Raw genomic sequence first — 12,699 nt, 5'->3', positions numbered from 1 at the left:
ATTACTTTCTGTTCGAATTTCTTTTTCCTCTTACATTTGTGGATTTCTTAATGTCTTTTACCATGAGAAGTTCAAGTTCATTCTCAAACAGTTTAGCATCTAACTACAGCAAAAAGTATCCATTGCGTGTTTGGAGATCAACTCAGAACTTTGTTTCCAGATAAAGGAAAAAAAATTAAATTAGAAAAAACTTCAAACGAGAATAAATGAGATTGGAGGAGATGGAGAGATTTTAGCCTACATTTATGTTACCTTGAAAGGTGGTGAGTTTAATATTTTATTTTATTTGTTATGTTATCGAAATAAAATAAATAAATAATAAAATCACATTTAATCTTAACCCTTGAAAGTGCTTGCATCTAAAGGCTATAAAATTGTGTCAAAACTTGTGTCAAATTTGTGGTGCCACGGATTCGCCCCCTAGGATGTTTAGGTTAATTAATTTTTAAAAATTATACTTTTAGTAATTAAATAATATATTTTCCTGATTGAATTAGTTAAATTAGTAATTATATTTTAATTATTATTTATTTAGTGAATAATTAGTATTAAATATTATAATTAACTTCATGAATTATATTACTTAGTAAATTGTAATTCAATCTTTCGTTTTTTTTTTTCCCTTTAGTATTCACTAAGTAAATAAGAACTAAAACATAACTACTAATCAAAGTAATTAAAAAAGAGAAATACATGTTATGCTACTTTAAAGGGTGTGTGAAATAGTATAGCCGTACGGCTGTACTATTTTTATATATAAAAAAGGAGGACCCCTTGCATTAGCCTCCACGTGTCAAGACAATTCTGCTTTTTTAAAATAATTATAAACACAGAGTGTAGCCGATCGGCTGTACCATTTTTTTTTTTAAAAGGGACCCTCCAGCGATTAGACGCCACGTGTCACTGTACTATTTTTGAAAAAAGATCGTAGTATAGCCGGCTATACTATTCTAAAAGGTCTATCTATACTATTTAATAAATTAATTAAAAAAAGAAAAAAGGACCCTCCAAGTTTCATTAGTTTGTACTTTAAAGATATTAATTTGCTAGCTTAATCGTATCCAGAGTAGATATTAATCGGCCACTATATAATATTTTAGAATAATTTTTATAACATATATTATTCTTATTCAATAATATGTGAGAATTATTTGTATAATACGTGAACTTTGTGTGTCTTACTGAAAACTTTGTAAAAAAATATGTGTATTAAGCATTGGAAATACGTACGTACATGTACAATACGACTATTGTACGTTTACTTTTAAAAAAATGGTAGACGTGTATAGAATATGATTGTATTATTGAAAAATACATACGTGTGTGTGTATATATATATAGGCTTTTTATCACAAAACGTCCATGACGTTTGCGAATCTATCAAATTGCATCCTTAAAGTTTTTTTGTATCACTCTTAAATAGTCCCTCTATCAAAAAAACTGTTAAATTCAGGGATATAATCGTCAAATCAATCCAAAATTATAAGATATATATATATATTTTTATTTCCATCCTTCTCTCTTTCTTTCTTTCTTCTTATTCTTTCTCTCTTTCTTTTCTTCGTTCTTTAAGAATATCTTTTGTTAACAAAACGACTTGAAAATTTCTTTCCAACTCTATTATGCTGTCCCTGAATTTCATTAAATGCAAGCACCGACTGTTCTGACCTTTTCTTTGGTCTCGGAGAGATTAATAATTCATAGCAGCAAAAGTAGCAGCCATTAGTGTACAAGGAGGAAGGGAAGGAGATGCAGCCTTCTACCTCCAAACTCAACTTTATATCATTCTGCATTAGTTTCTAACGATTTTTCCTTCCAAATTTTAGAATTTAAACAGATTACAGTGAAAATAAATTGGACCTCATGTTTTCCAGTGGAGACCTTGACATGCTCATGATACAAACTGGGCCACGGCACCGCCCATATCTGCCTAATCCAACATCTTACCTCTGCATCAAGGACTTAAGCAAAAAGAAAAAACAGATTTGCAATCAAAACATGTACATGTATCCTTAAAGTTCCATCTAGTCAAATCGAAAATGTATTGAATGAAATGCATTAAGAATGGCCCAAAAAGGTAGCTAGCGAAAGCACTTCTTTCAAATCCAAGTTGCATCAAGAAACATAATACAGATTCATGTTATACCTGTCTCTGGCCAAGGTAAATGAAACACAATTGTGAAATCAAAACCAAATGAAAAAGAATAATACGTGAATGGTCAATGACCAAAGCAAATATGATAGAGTGGTCACAGACAATTTCTCCTCAATTTTCCATCGAAGACAATTCCCACGGGAGCCACCACACATAGTGATCATGGCGATCTGCAAATTGCAGATCTACATGTGAGTGTGGCGGTCCGACTGTGCCAGAGACGGAGAAACATAGAAAACAGAGAATAAGAGAAACAAAGAAACTAAAAAACTGAAACAGCACTTCGATTCATCTCCGTATATTGACGTTCTTAATCAAAGTTGCGATACTAAAACCCAAAACCAAAAGGTGGAATAGTTCTGCAGTTGGTGGAATTGGGAAGGCAATGGGTGGTTCCCGAGAGGATAAGTCTGTGTCGAAACTTCTTTGGGTTATCTGTTGTTGTTCGGAAATCTTCTTTAAAAGTTAAATCTTTGAACACACTGTCACTCATATTGTTAATATTACTGAATAAATGGCCTAGGCGGACGCTAGGCGGGCTAGGCAGTCTAGGCGGGCGCTAGGCGGGCTAGGCGGGCTAGGAGGGTCTAGGCGGTCGCTAGGCGTTCTAGGCGGTTGCTAGGCGGCCTAAAGAAAAAAAAAGCCATTTTGGAATCTCCAAGGTCAGGGACGAGATGACGATGGTGCTTTGAGCGAGAGAGAGAGAGAGAGAGAGAGAGAGAGAGAGAGATGAGGATTGAAGAAGAGAGGTCGCCGGTTATGTCTGAGCGAGAAAAAGGGGCTAGAAGACGGCTCGCTTTAGGGTTAGGGTTTGAGAAGGAAAATTGCATTTATATGCACATAACTATTCAAATACCTGCCTTTTTCCTCTTATATATGTAGTAGGTATTAGAAATCAATTTATTATATACAGATGTATTTTTCTAGGATCCTTTTATAGAAAACTTATTTGTAGAAATATTTATGGTGATAAATAAAAAGAAAATATTAATGTAAGAGATGTGATAATATAATTATTGGAAATTCGTTCAAGTCGATTGCCATCAACTGCAGCCTAGGGTTGCCCCACGATCAACTTCCCCAGGGTTTGGTTTTCATTTCCATTTGGCCATCTAACGGTTCTAGTCCATTGCCATCTAGTGAGCTCAAGGCAACAATAGGGGATGCTTACCCCCAACCTAGGAAATGGGTGTTACCACACGATGCGCTAACCATCTCAGGCAACACCTACCACCAACGGCAATAGGGCCATGACAAATACTTTATTCAAACCATCTAATGGTGCAAATGCCAGTTTTGAATACCAATATACCAGATTTAAGTTTCATTGGAGAAGCCTATCCTATCAAGTTAGAAGAACCAAGAGGCAGTACTATGGTCTAGCTAGAAGACAAATGGAAGTGGGGCAGAGTTCAAACTCTGCATCATCAGCCAAATGCAAAGAGGTTGTTGTTTCCTATGAAAAGGGCAAGGGGCATGAAAGCACTGCTCAAAATGGCCAAGACAGGAAACAAAGTGAAGATCAAGGAACCAGCAACCATCAAGAGCCCGTCATGGAAAATTATAGGTATTGGTTTGTACCAGACCATTGGCATGGGGTGTAAACCTTCCAGCTCATCTGGTCATTATTAAGGCAAGGCAAAATTTGTACCAGACCTCTGCCCTCCATACTGCACATAAAGGTACTCTTTTGGAGATGAGGATGGGGGCAGGAATTTGTAAGATTTTAGGTATGTCTGATGTTGGGGGTGAAGGCATGTCTTTTTTTTATATAGAGAATAGTAAACATCAGCTATAAGAAGCCAAATAATATCAAGGTCGATAGATGCAAGACCTTGAAAGGCATTTACAAATGCATCACGAAGACCTTGAAGGGCTTTAAATATATTTTCACATTGCACCAACAATAAAAAATATAGATTTCTCTGTAGGCCTATCTTTTGAGGTGCCCTTTGTGAAAATCCCACATTAAAAATCCACACTCCTATAAAGGTGTTTATAAACAAAGCACTATGATGGTTAGGTAAGTGTGGTTAACATTGGAGAGTTGGGCCAATTGGCTTGGCTATAGACTTGGTTTGGAAAATCAGGGAGAAAAAATTTAAAATACAAAAAGGCACCCATTAGATATTTAAAGAGTATAGGTGCGTGGCTATACTATTTATTTTATTTAAAAGGACCCTCATAGCGCCTAGGAGGCCCAATTTATTTATTTATTTATTTATTTATTTAACGAGTATAGCCGGGCGGCTATACTCTACAAATAGAGTATTTTAAAGGTACAACCACGCGGCTATACGCTATAACCATTATCTGAAATTCTCTTTTGTAATTAGTTTAATTATTACTTATGTTTTAATTATTGTTTACTTAGTCAATAATTAGTATTTAAGAATTTTATCAAATTCAAAAATTTTAAAGACTAAATACTATTTATTGAGTACTATCATTTATGATGTTAATTAAAATATTTAATACTAATTATTCACTAGAGAAATAATAGTTAGAACATAATTAAGAATGAAAGGAATTAAATTAGGCTAAGATATTATTTAATTACTGAAAAGAAATTTTTTATAAAAAAAAAATATATTGTTGACTTAAAGAATACATGTAATTATAATTTTAAATTTCCTCGGGAGAGGTTGTTTTGCTTTCTTTTTTTAATTTTTAATTTTAAATATTTTAATTTTAAAATTTTAAAATATAAAATTACTTTCTGTACTTTTTTTTTTTGGCAAACTTCTTTAATTTAATACATGTAATTAAGTAATACCTTAGCCTTTTTTTAATTACTTTAATTAGTAATTATTTTTTAATTATTATTTCTTTAGTGAATATTTATATATTTTACTGATTTCGTAAATTACTTGGTAAATAGTAATTAATTGTTTTGAATTATTTTGTGGACTTTGTTTTTTGTTCTTTGATATTAAATAATCATTAAAATACGTGTATTATACGTTTGCTTTCATTCTACCGAGTCTTTAAGACATATACAAAAAACGGAAGTATTATTGAAAAATACGTATGTAAGTGTATAATATGAGTATTAAATGGGAAAATGCTAAATTCTTTATACAGGTAATAACTCTGGAGAAGTAAAAAATCAAAAGGGGACAATAGCTATGCCTTGGTAATGGCCTAAACATAATGGATAATGCTCTACACTAGTCTTATCTACAAAGGAAAATCAGGGAGAAAATATTTAAAATACAAAAAGGCACCCATTAGATATTTAAAGAGTATAGGCACGTGGCTATACTATTTATTTTATTTAAAAGGACCCACATATCACCTAGGAGGCCCAATTTATTTATTTATTTATTTAAAAGGGTATAGCCGCTCGGCAATACTCTACAAAAAAAATATTTTAAAAGTACATCCGAGCGGCTATATTCTATAAACACCATTATCTGAATTTCTCTGTTGTAATTACTTTAATTATTACTTATGTTTTAATTATTGTTTACTTAGTGAATAATTAGTATTTAAGAATTTTATTAAATTCAAAAATTTTAAAGACTAAATACTATTTATTAAGTAATATCATTTATGATGTTAATTAAAATATTTAATACTAATTATTCACTAGAGAAATAATAGTTACAACATAATTACTAATGAAAGTAATTAAATCATGCTAAGATATTATTGAATTACTGAAAAGAAATTTATAAAATAAAAAAAAAATATTGACCTAAAAATACTAAGTTTATATTCAATTTTTTAAAAAAGCTCTGTGTCAAATAAGTAAAGCCGTTCGGCTATACTTTTTTAAAATAAAAATTAGGAAAAAACTGAGTATAGCCGTTCGGCTGTACCACTTTTTACAATATATATTATTTTTATTCAATAATATGTGAGAATTATGTGTATAATATGTGAATTTTTTGTATCTTATTGAAATTTTTGTAAAAAATACATGTATTAAACATGAGAAATATGTGCATACGTGTATAATACATTATTAAACGTGAAAGCGCTAAAATCTTTATATGGGTAATAACTCTAGAAAAGTAAAAAATCAAAAAGGGATAGTAGATGCTCGAGTAATGGCCTAATAGTTTGAGCAAAAAAAAATAAAAGGCCTAATAGTAACGGATAGGGCTCTCGGGCTACGGAGAAATTTAATTATGACACCCAAATGATTTCACAAAAGACTTAATAAATAGAAATGAAATATTTTGTGGACTTTTCCTTTAATTTTTTATATATTAAATAATAATTAAAATATAATTACTAATTAAATTAATTTAAAAATGCTAAGATATTACATAATTCCATATATTAAATTAAAGAAGTAGGACAAAAAACAAAAGTAAAGAAACTAATTATACATTTTTAAAATTTAAAAAAAAAACCACTCCGGACAAAATTTAGCTACCACAAGTCTATGCCCGTGAATTTTTCCAGATTAAATTTTCTTTTTAAAAAGTATAGTTGATTGGCTATACTATTTACATATTAAAAAAAAAAAGAGGGGCCCAGCGCCTAGGTGCCATGTGTCGAAACCGTAAAACCGCACGGCTATACAATTTTTTTAAAAAAATTAGGAAAAAATTGCGTATAACCGTGCGAATATACCATTTTTTAAAATATAAATTATTTTTATTCAATAATATGTGAGAATTATGTGTATAATAAGTAAATTTTGTGTGTCTTATTGCAATTTTTGTAAAAAATACGTGTAAACAAGAGAAATACGTGCGTACGTGTATAATACATTATTAAACGTGAAAGCACTAAAATCTTTATACGGGTAATAACTCTGAAAAAGTAAAAAATCAAAAAGGGAAAATAGATACTCTAGTAATGGCCTAATAGTAACGGATAGGGCTCTTGGGCTATGTAAAAATTTAATTAAGACGCCCAAACAATTTACAAAAGACTTAATAAATAGAAATGAATTATTTTGTGGACTTTTTCTTTCATTTTTATACATTAAATAATAATTAAAATATAATTACGAATTAAAGTAATTCAAAAAGGCTAGGATATTACTTAATTCCATATATTAAATTACAGAAGTGGGCCAAAACCTCTCCCAATGAAATTTCGCCGGCATAGGTCTATGCTGGCAAAATTTCTCATATTAAATTTTCTTTTTAAACTGTATAGCCCTTCGGCTATACTATTTGTATATTAAAAAAAGGAGGCGCCTAGCAATTAGGTGCCACGTATTTAAAAACACTAAAGCCGCACAGCTATACTATTTTAAAAAAAAATTAGAAAAACGGAGTATAGCCGTTCTGCTGTACCATTTTTAAAAAATATATATTGTTTTCATTCAATAATATGTGAGAATTATGTGTATAATGTGTGAATTTTGTGTGTCTTATGGAAATTTTTGTAAAAAATATGTGTATTAAACATGAGAAATACGTTCGTACGTGTATAATATATTAATAAACGTGAAAGCGCTAAAATCTTTATACGGGTAATAACTCTGGAAAAGTAAAAAATAAAAAAAAGACAATAGATACTCGAATAATGGCCTAATAGTAACAGTTAGGGCTCTTGGGATATGGAGAAATTTAATTAAGACACCCAAACAATTTCACAAAAGACTTGATAAATAGAAATTAATTATTTTGTGGACTTTTTCTTTAATTATTTTATATTAAAATATAATTACTAATTAAAGTAATTCAAAAAGGCGAAGATGTTACTTAATTTCATATATTAAATTAAAGAAGTAGGTCAAAAAAATAAAAGTGAAGAAACTAATTATATATTTTTTAAAATTATAAATAAATATATATTAAAAAAACTTCTCCCAAAGAAAGTTTGCTAGCACAGGTCTATGCTGGCGAAATTTCCCGAATTAAATTTTCTTTTTAAAAGTACAACCGCTCGGCTATACTATTTATATATTAAAAAAGGGAGGCGCCTAGCGCCTAGGTTCCATGTATAGAAACCGTAAAGCCGTTCAGCTATACTATTTTTAAAAAATTTAAGAAAAAACAGTATAGCGAACGGCTATACTATTTCTCAAAAAAAAAAAATCAAAAGAAATGCGGCTATACTATATATATATAACCGAAAGGCCGTGCGGCTATACTATTTTTAATTATTTTTTGAAAAAAGAGTATAGCCGCTCGGCTATACAAAGTTTTTTAATTGTTTTTAAAAAACTGAGAGTAGCCGTGCGGCTATACATTTTTTAATATTATAAATATATATTATTTTTATTCAATAATATGTGATAATTATGTGTATAATACGTGAATTTTGTGTGTCTCATTGAAATTTTTGTAAAAAATGGGTATTAAACATGAGAAATACGTGCGTACGTGTATAATACATTATTAAACGTGAAAGTGCTAAAATCTTTGTACGGGTAATCATCGATTCGATCAATTTTGTTGACCATATCGGTCATGTTGATATCCTTTTGTAAGTAGCGTGTTTCATCAAAAACTGAATAGGGACATATGCTATGAAAAACTAAGAACAAGAGCATTTACAAGCAATTGAAATTGCAATGCATTGCCACCCATAGTTGGGGCCCATCCAGGACCACCTCATGGTTTAGACCAAAAAAAAAATTGCAATGCATTATGATTTGAGGAGAAGTCTGGATGTGAATGTGAGATCTCAATAACACCCTATTTATATAGAATTCTTAGGAAATATGCTAGAACATGGGGTGTGTTTGCGGATTGGCAATGACACATCAATGAAACACCAAACATTTGTCCATGTGTCACTTTTAGACAATTGTCAAATTCGAATAGGGACTAACACTCAAAGTTACTAGTTTTCATTGACAAATGTCGTTACTGGATTGGGTTTTACACATCGATTTATAACAAATTAAAATTGTTTTCCTTGGGTGTTAGGTACCAACTTACTTGATCCAAACATCATGTTTATTCATCAATATTCATTCTGAAGTACAAGAATATAAACTGCAGAAAGGGAACAAATTTTTTACATGTTTAAGACAGGCGACAAGCAGGATCTATAGCCTATAGGAACTTACCCTTGCATAGAGGCTTTGGGGATCAGTGGCTGACCCCCTTCTAGCCCTTGATTTCCCCTCAAGTTGAGAGCTGAAGCCTCTTTCGGACTCAAGCTTGACGTCGAAGTACTACCCGGACTCAGCTCCTGAGAATTCTCATGGGAATGTGAAGCAATAATGGAGTCATCTTCATTGTTTCTGTTATGATCTGCAGGCTCTTTTTCGACTTTATGTTCCTCCTATTCATCTGAACCCACATTGAATTTATGATCAGAGAAAGAACATAAACATTCTGTAACCAAGTAAAAAGTTTGAGTGAAGGATAAGAAAAATATGCTTATGCATCTACTCACATTTTCTGAAATTTGAGTTCCTTTCATAGAATTCTTGGAGGGGTTACTTTTATCATCCATGTCTGGTTCTTGTACTGTCATATCATATTTCCTCTTCCCCAGAACCACAGCTTCAGGCTGGTTGCCACCATACTCTTCTGCATTTCCTTCACTAGTGTTTGATTTACCTCATTGCCATGATTCTTACAAAATGTGTTCATGATCATGTGTTGCAGGTTTTGGTGATTGCATCTATGCTTGAGTCTGAACAAACGGAAAATGGTATTTGAATTTACTCATGAATGGGATGGAGTGGAAGAGTTATAAAAACCAACTTGATCGTTCTGTAAGAAAACAAATCTAATTTTTATGCAAGAAACCTCAACTGGTGCAACAGAAACAGGGAAACGTTAGATGTCTTTAAAAAGGAAGAAAAGTTTGGATGTCTTCACATCTCTTTCCACCAACTCTCCAACTTTTCTCAGAATCCAAGGTTGACAGTTACAACCTCCCAAAAAAAATTAATGGAGAATTCTGACCAAAGAAAGCTCAAGCCCAGACACAGAAAAGTGTTACACTCTCTGAAATTTCTGTTTAACTTGAATTTGGAATTATATGACAGGGAAGACTGGAATTAATTGAACCTTGGTTGTAAGTTATAACCAACCAAAGAAGCTGAGGATATTCAAAGGATAGTTTTGATAATGGGAGCTTAAATTCCCTTCCACAAAAGTAGGATTCAGTTTCCCAACAATTTCAAACTTGCTAAACATGAAGAAGAGACTAAAAGAAAGTGGCTGCAGAAGAAAATGTGCCTGCAATGACACAATATTGCTGGGGTCAAAAGGTGGTGCATCTGATACAGTTCTTGCTCGAAATATCGGCTTCAAAGAAGAATCGCTAGGCAGTAGGCTTAAAGAACAAAATAACAGAACCAGACCAACCCTGGCACCCAGATCCGCCTAGCACCGCCTAGACCCGCCTAGCGCCGCCTAGACCCGCCTAGACCGCCTAGACCCGCCTAGCGCCGCCCAGACCCACCTAGCCTCGCCCAACCCCGCCTAGCCTCGCCCAGCCCCGCTTAGCACCGCCCAGTCCCGCTTAGCACCGCCCAGACCCGCCCAGGCCGCATAGGCTGATTTTTCGTAATGCAGAGTATGGATTTTTCGTCATCTAGAACCCTCTGCTTTTCATCTGCTACAAGTACATACACCTGCAATGAGAGAGAGAGAATTAATATATGTTGACAGATTTTCTTCTCATTTCTTGCCGCCGCTTCTAACAACTTTAAACCCTTACCGCGCAGCAGCCTCCTCCGCCCACCCAAAACCCATCGCATCACCATCCCTACTCCCCACCCTCTCTCTCTCTCTCTCTCTCTCTCGTATGTGTAGCCATGTGTTTCCTACGTGTGTGTGGTGAGGGTGCAATTTTGTGATTTGCCCTATTCCTGGACTCATATGGCCTTTTATAATTTTCAAGGAAGAGTTCGACATCTCTTTAATATCGCAAATAGTGTAGCCGCATGGCTATACTGTCCTCGAGCATTTTACAAAATAGCATAGCTCCGTCACTAAAAAAAAATAAGTATAGCCGAGCGGTTATACTTGTTTTTACACATTCGTGCTCCGGCGCTAGGCCAGTCCCTTTTATAAATTTATAAATAGTATAGTGGGCATATATATTTAAAAAGGTATAGCCGATTGGCTTTACGCAAGTTTTTTTTTAAAAAAAAAAAATGATCTAAACTACTCGAATCAGTGCCTAAGCTCCCTACCATCAATTTCTCCATTGAAGTGTTCATTATCATGTGTTGCAAGTTTTGGTGATTGCATCTATGCCTGAGTCAGTCCGAAAGGAAAATGGTATTTGAATTTACTCATGAATGGAGAATTCATGACCAAAGAAAGCTCAAGCCCAGACTAAGAAAAGTCTTACACTCTCTGAAATTTCTGTTTAACTTGAATTTTGAATTATATGATAGGGAAGACTGGAATTAATTGAACCTTGGTTGTAAGTTATATCAAAATGATTTCAAATGCTTAATTAATGTGTTGGGTTTACAGGATACTTGGTCCGTGCCTAAGCCAGAACCCCAGACTCTGCATTACAGAACATCATAAACTTCACTTGTGGAATATTAAAAGAATGCAGTGAAATAAAAGAACATGGTTCATGCTACTTTACAAATACCCTCATAAACCATGCCTCATTTCCCATGAATCTTTACTATAAGACCGATGGACGCTACAATGTGATTTCAATGGCGTTGGCCTTATCGTTGCCACTAATCCAAGTAAGCCAATTTGTTTGATATAATGCACTGCAAAATCTTATGTTTTCTTAACACAAATTTAGCAAACAAAGTGTGCTTATTCTTGTATATGTTGCAGGTTTTGGTGATTGTATCTATGTCTGAGTCTACCCAAAAGGAAAATGGAAACTGTAATTTGATGATGCATCATAATAATAAGTTTATTGTAATAATGTAATTTCCATCTGATGGATGATGAAGAAGGTCCATATTGTCTTTTGTTATCTAATCTAATAAATTTACCCCATTGAGTCTGATGAGTTTGTGTCGAGTTGGCTTTGTATGAGACAAGCTAATGTAAGATTCGGTTTGACTTGACCTAATAATCAGTATTTAAAAACAAGATATAAATATAAAAACAAAATTTAAAGGGAAACAAGTAACAAAGAATCTAAGTACATAACCAAATGGAAGCATCATATATACTCATACTTGGATTCCAAAACAAATTAAATATTAATGTTTTGATTGGGATGTTAAAAAGGCTAACAAGTCAAGCTTAGCAAATGAATTGTGATCACACTTATGACAAGTTTGTTTGCCACAATTTTAAGAGAGTTCGACATTGTGGTGCATCGATCAATTCAACATTGTTGGACCTACTCAAGGCCAATTGTGGACATCTGCCCACATCTCATTGAATTTGTTAAGCTTTGGATGCTAAATTTATAGATCAAACTAGGTTTAGAGTACTACTTATTAACAACTTCAGCCCTCACAGAGTTCCACTTAACCCACTAAATAACAATAATTAGTTTATGCAATTAAATCAAAACCACGCTTCTACTAAACAAAATATTGAGTATATGACGGTCGATTAGCTCATTTTATTCTCTACATTAGAGATTTTTTTTTTTTTTTTTGTTGTAAAGTTTAATATGTTGGTCATTTCTCTTGAGTTGTATCAAGTCCACTTGAATTTATGTTATGG

This window comes from Prunus avium, chromosome 8 (assembly GCF_965620075.1).
Source record: "Prunus avium chromosome 8, drPruAviu1.hap1.1, whole genome shotgun sequence".
Lineage (NCBI taxonomy): Eukaryota > Viridiplantae > Streptophyta > Magnoliopsida > Rosales > Rosaceae > Prunus > Prunus avium.
This window is presented reverse-complemented; position numbering follows the sequence as displayed.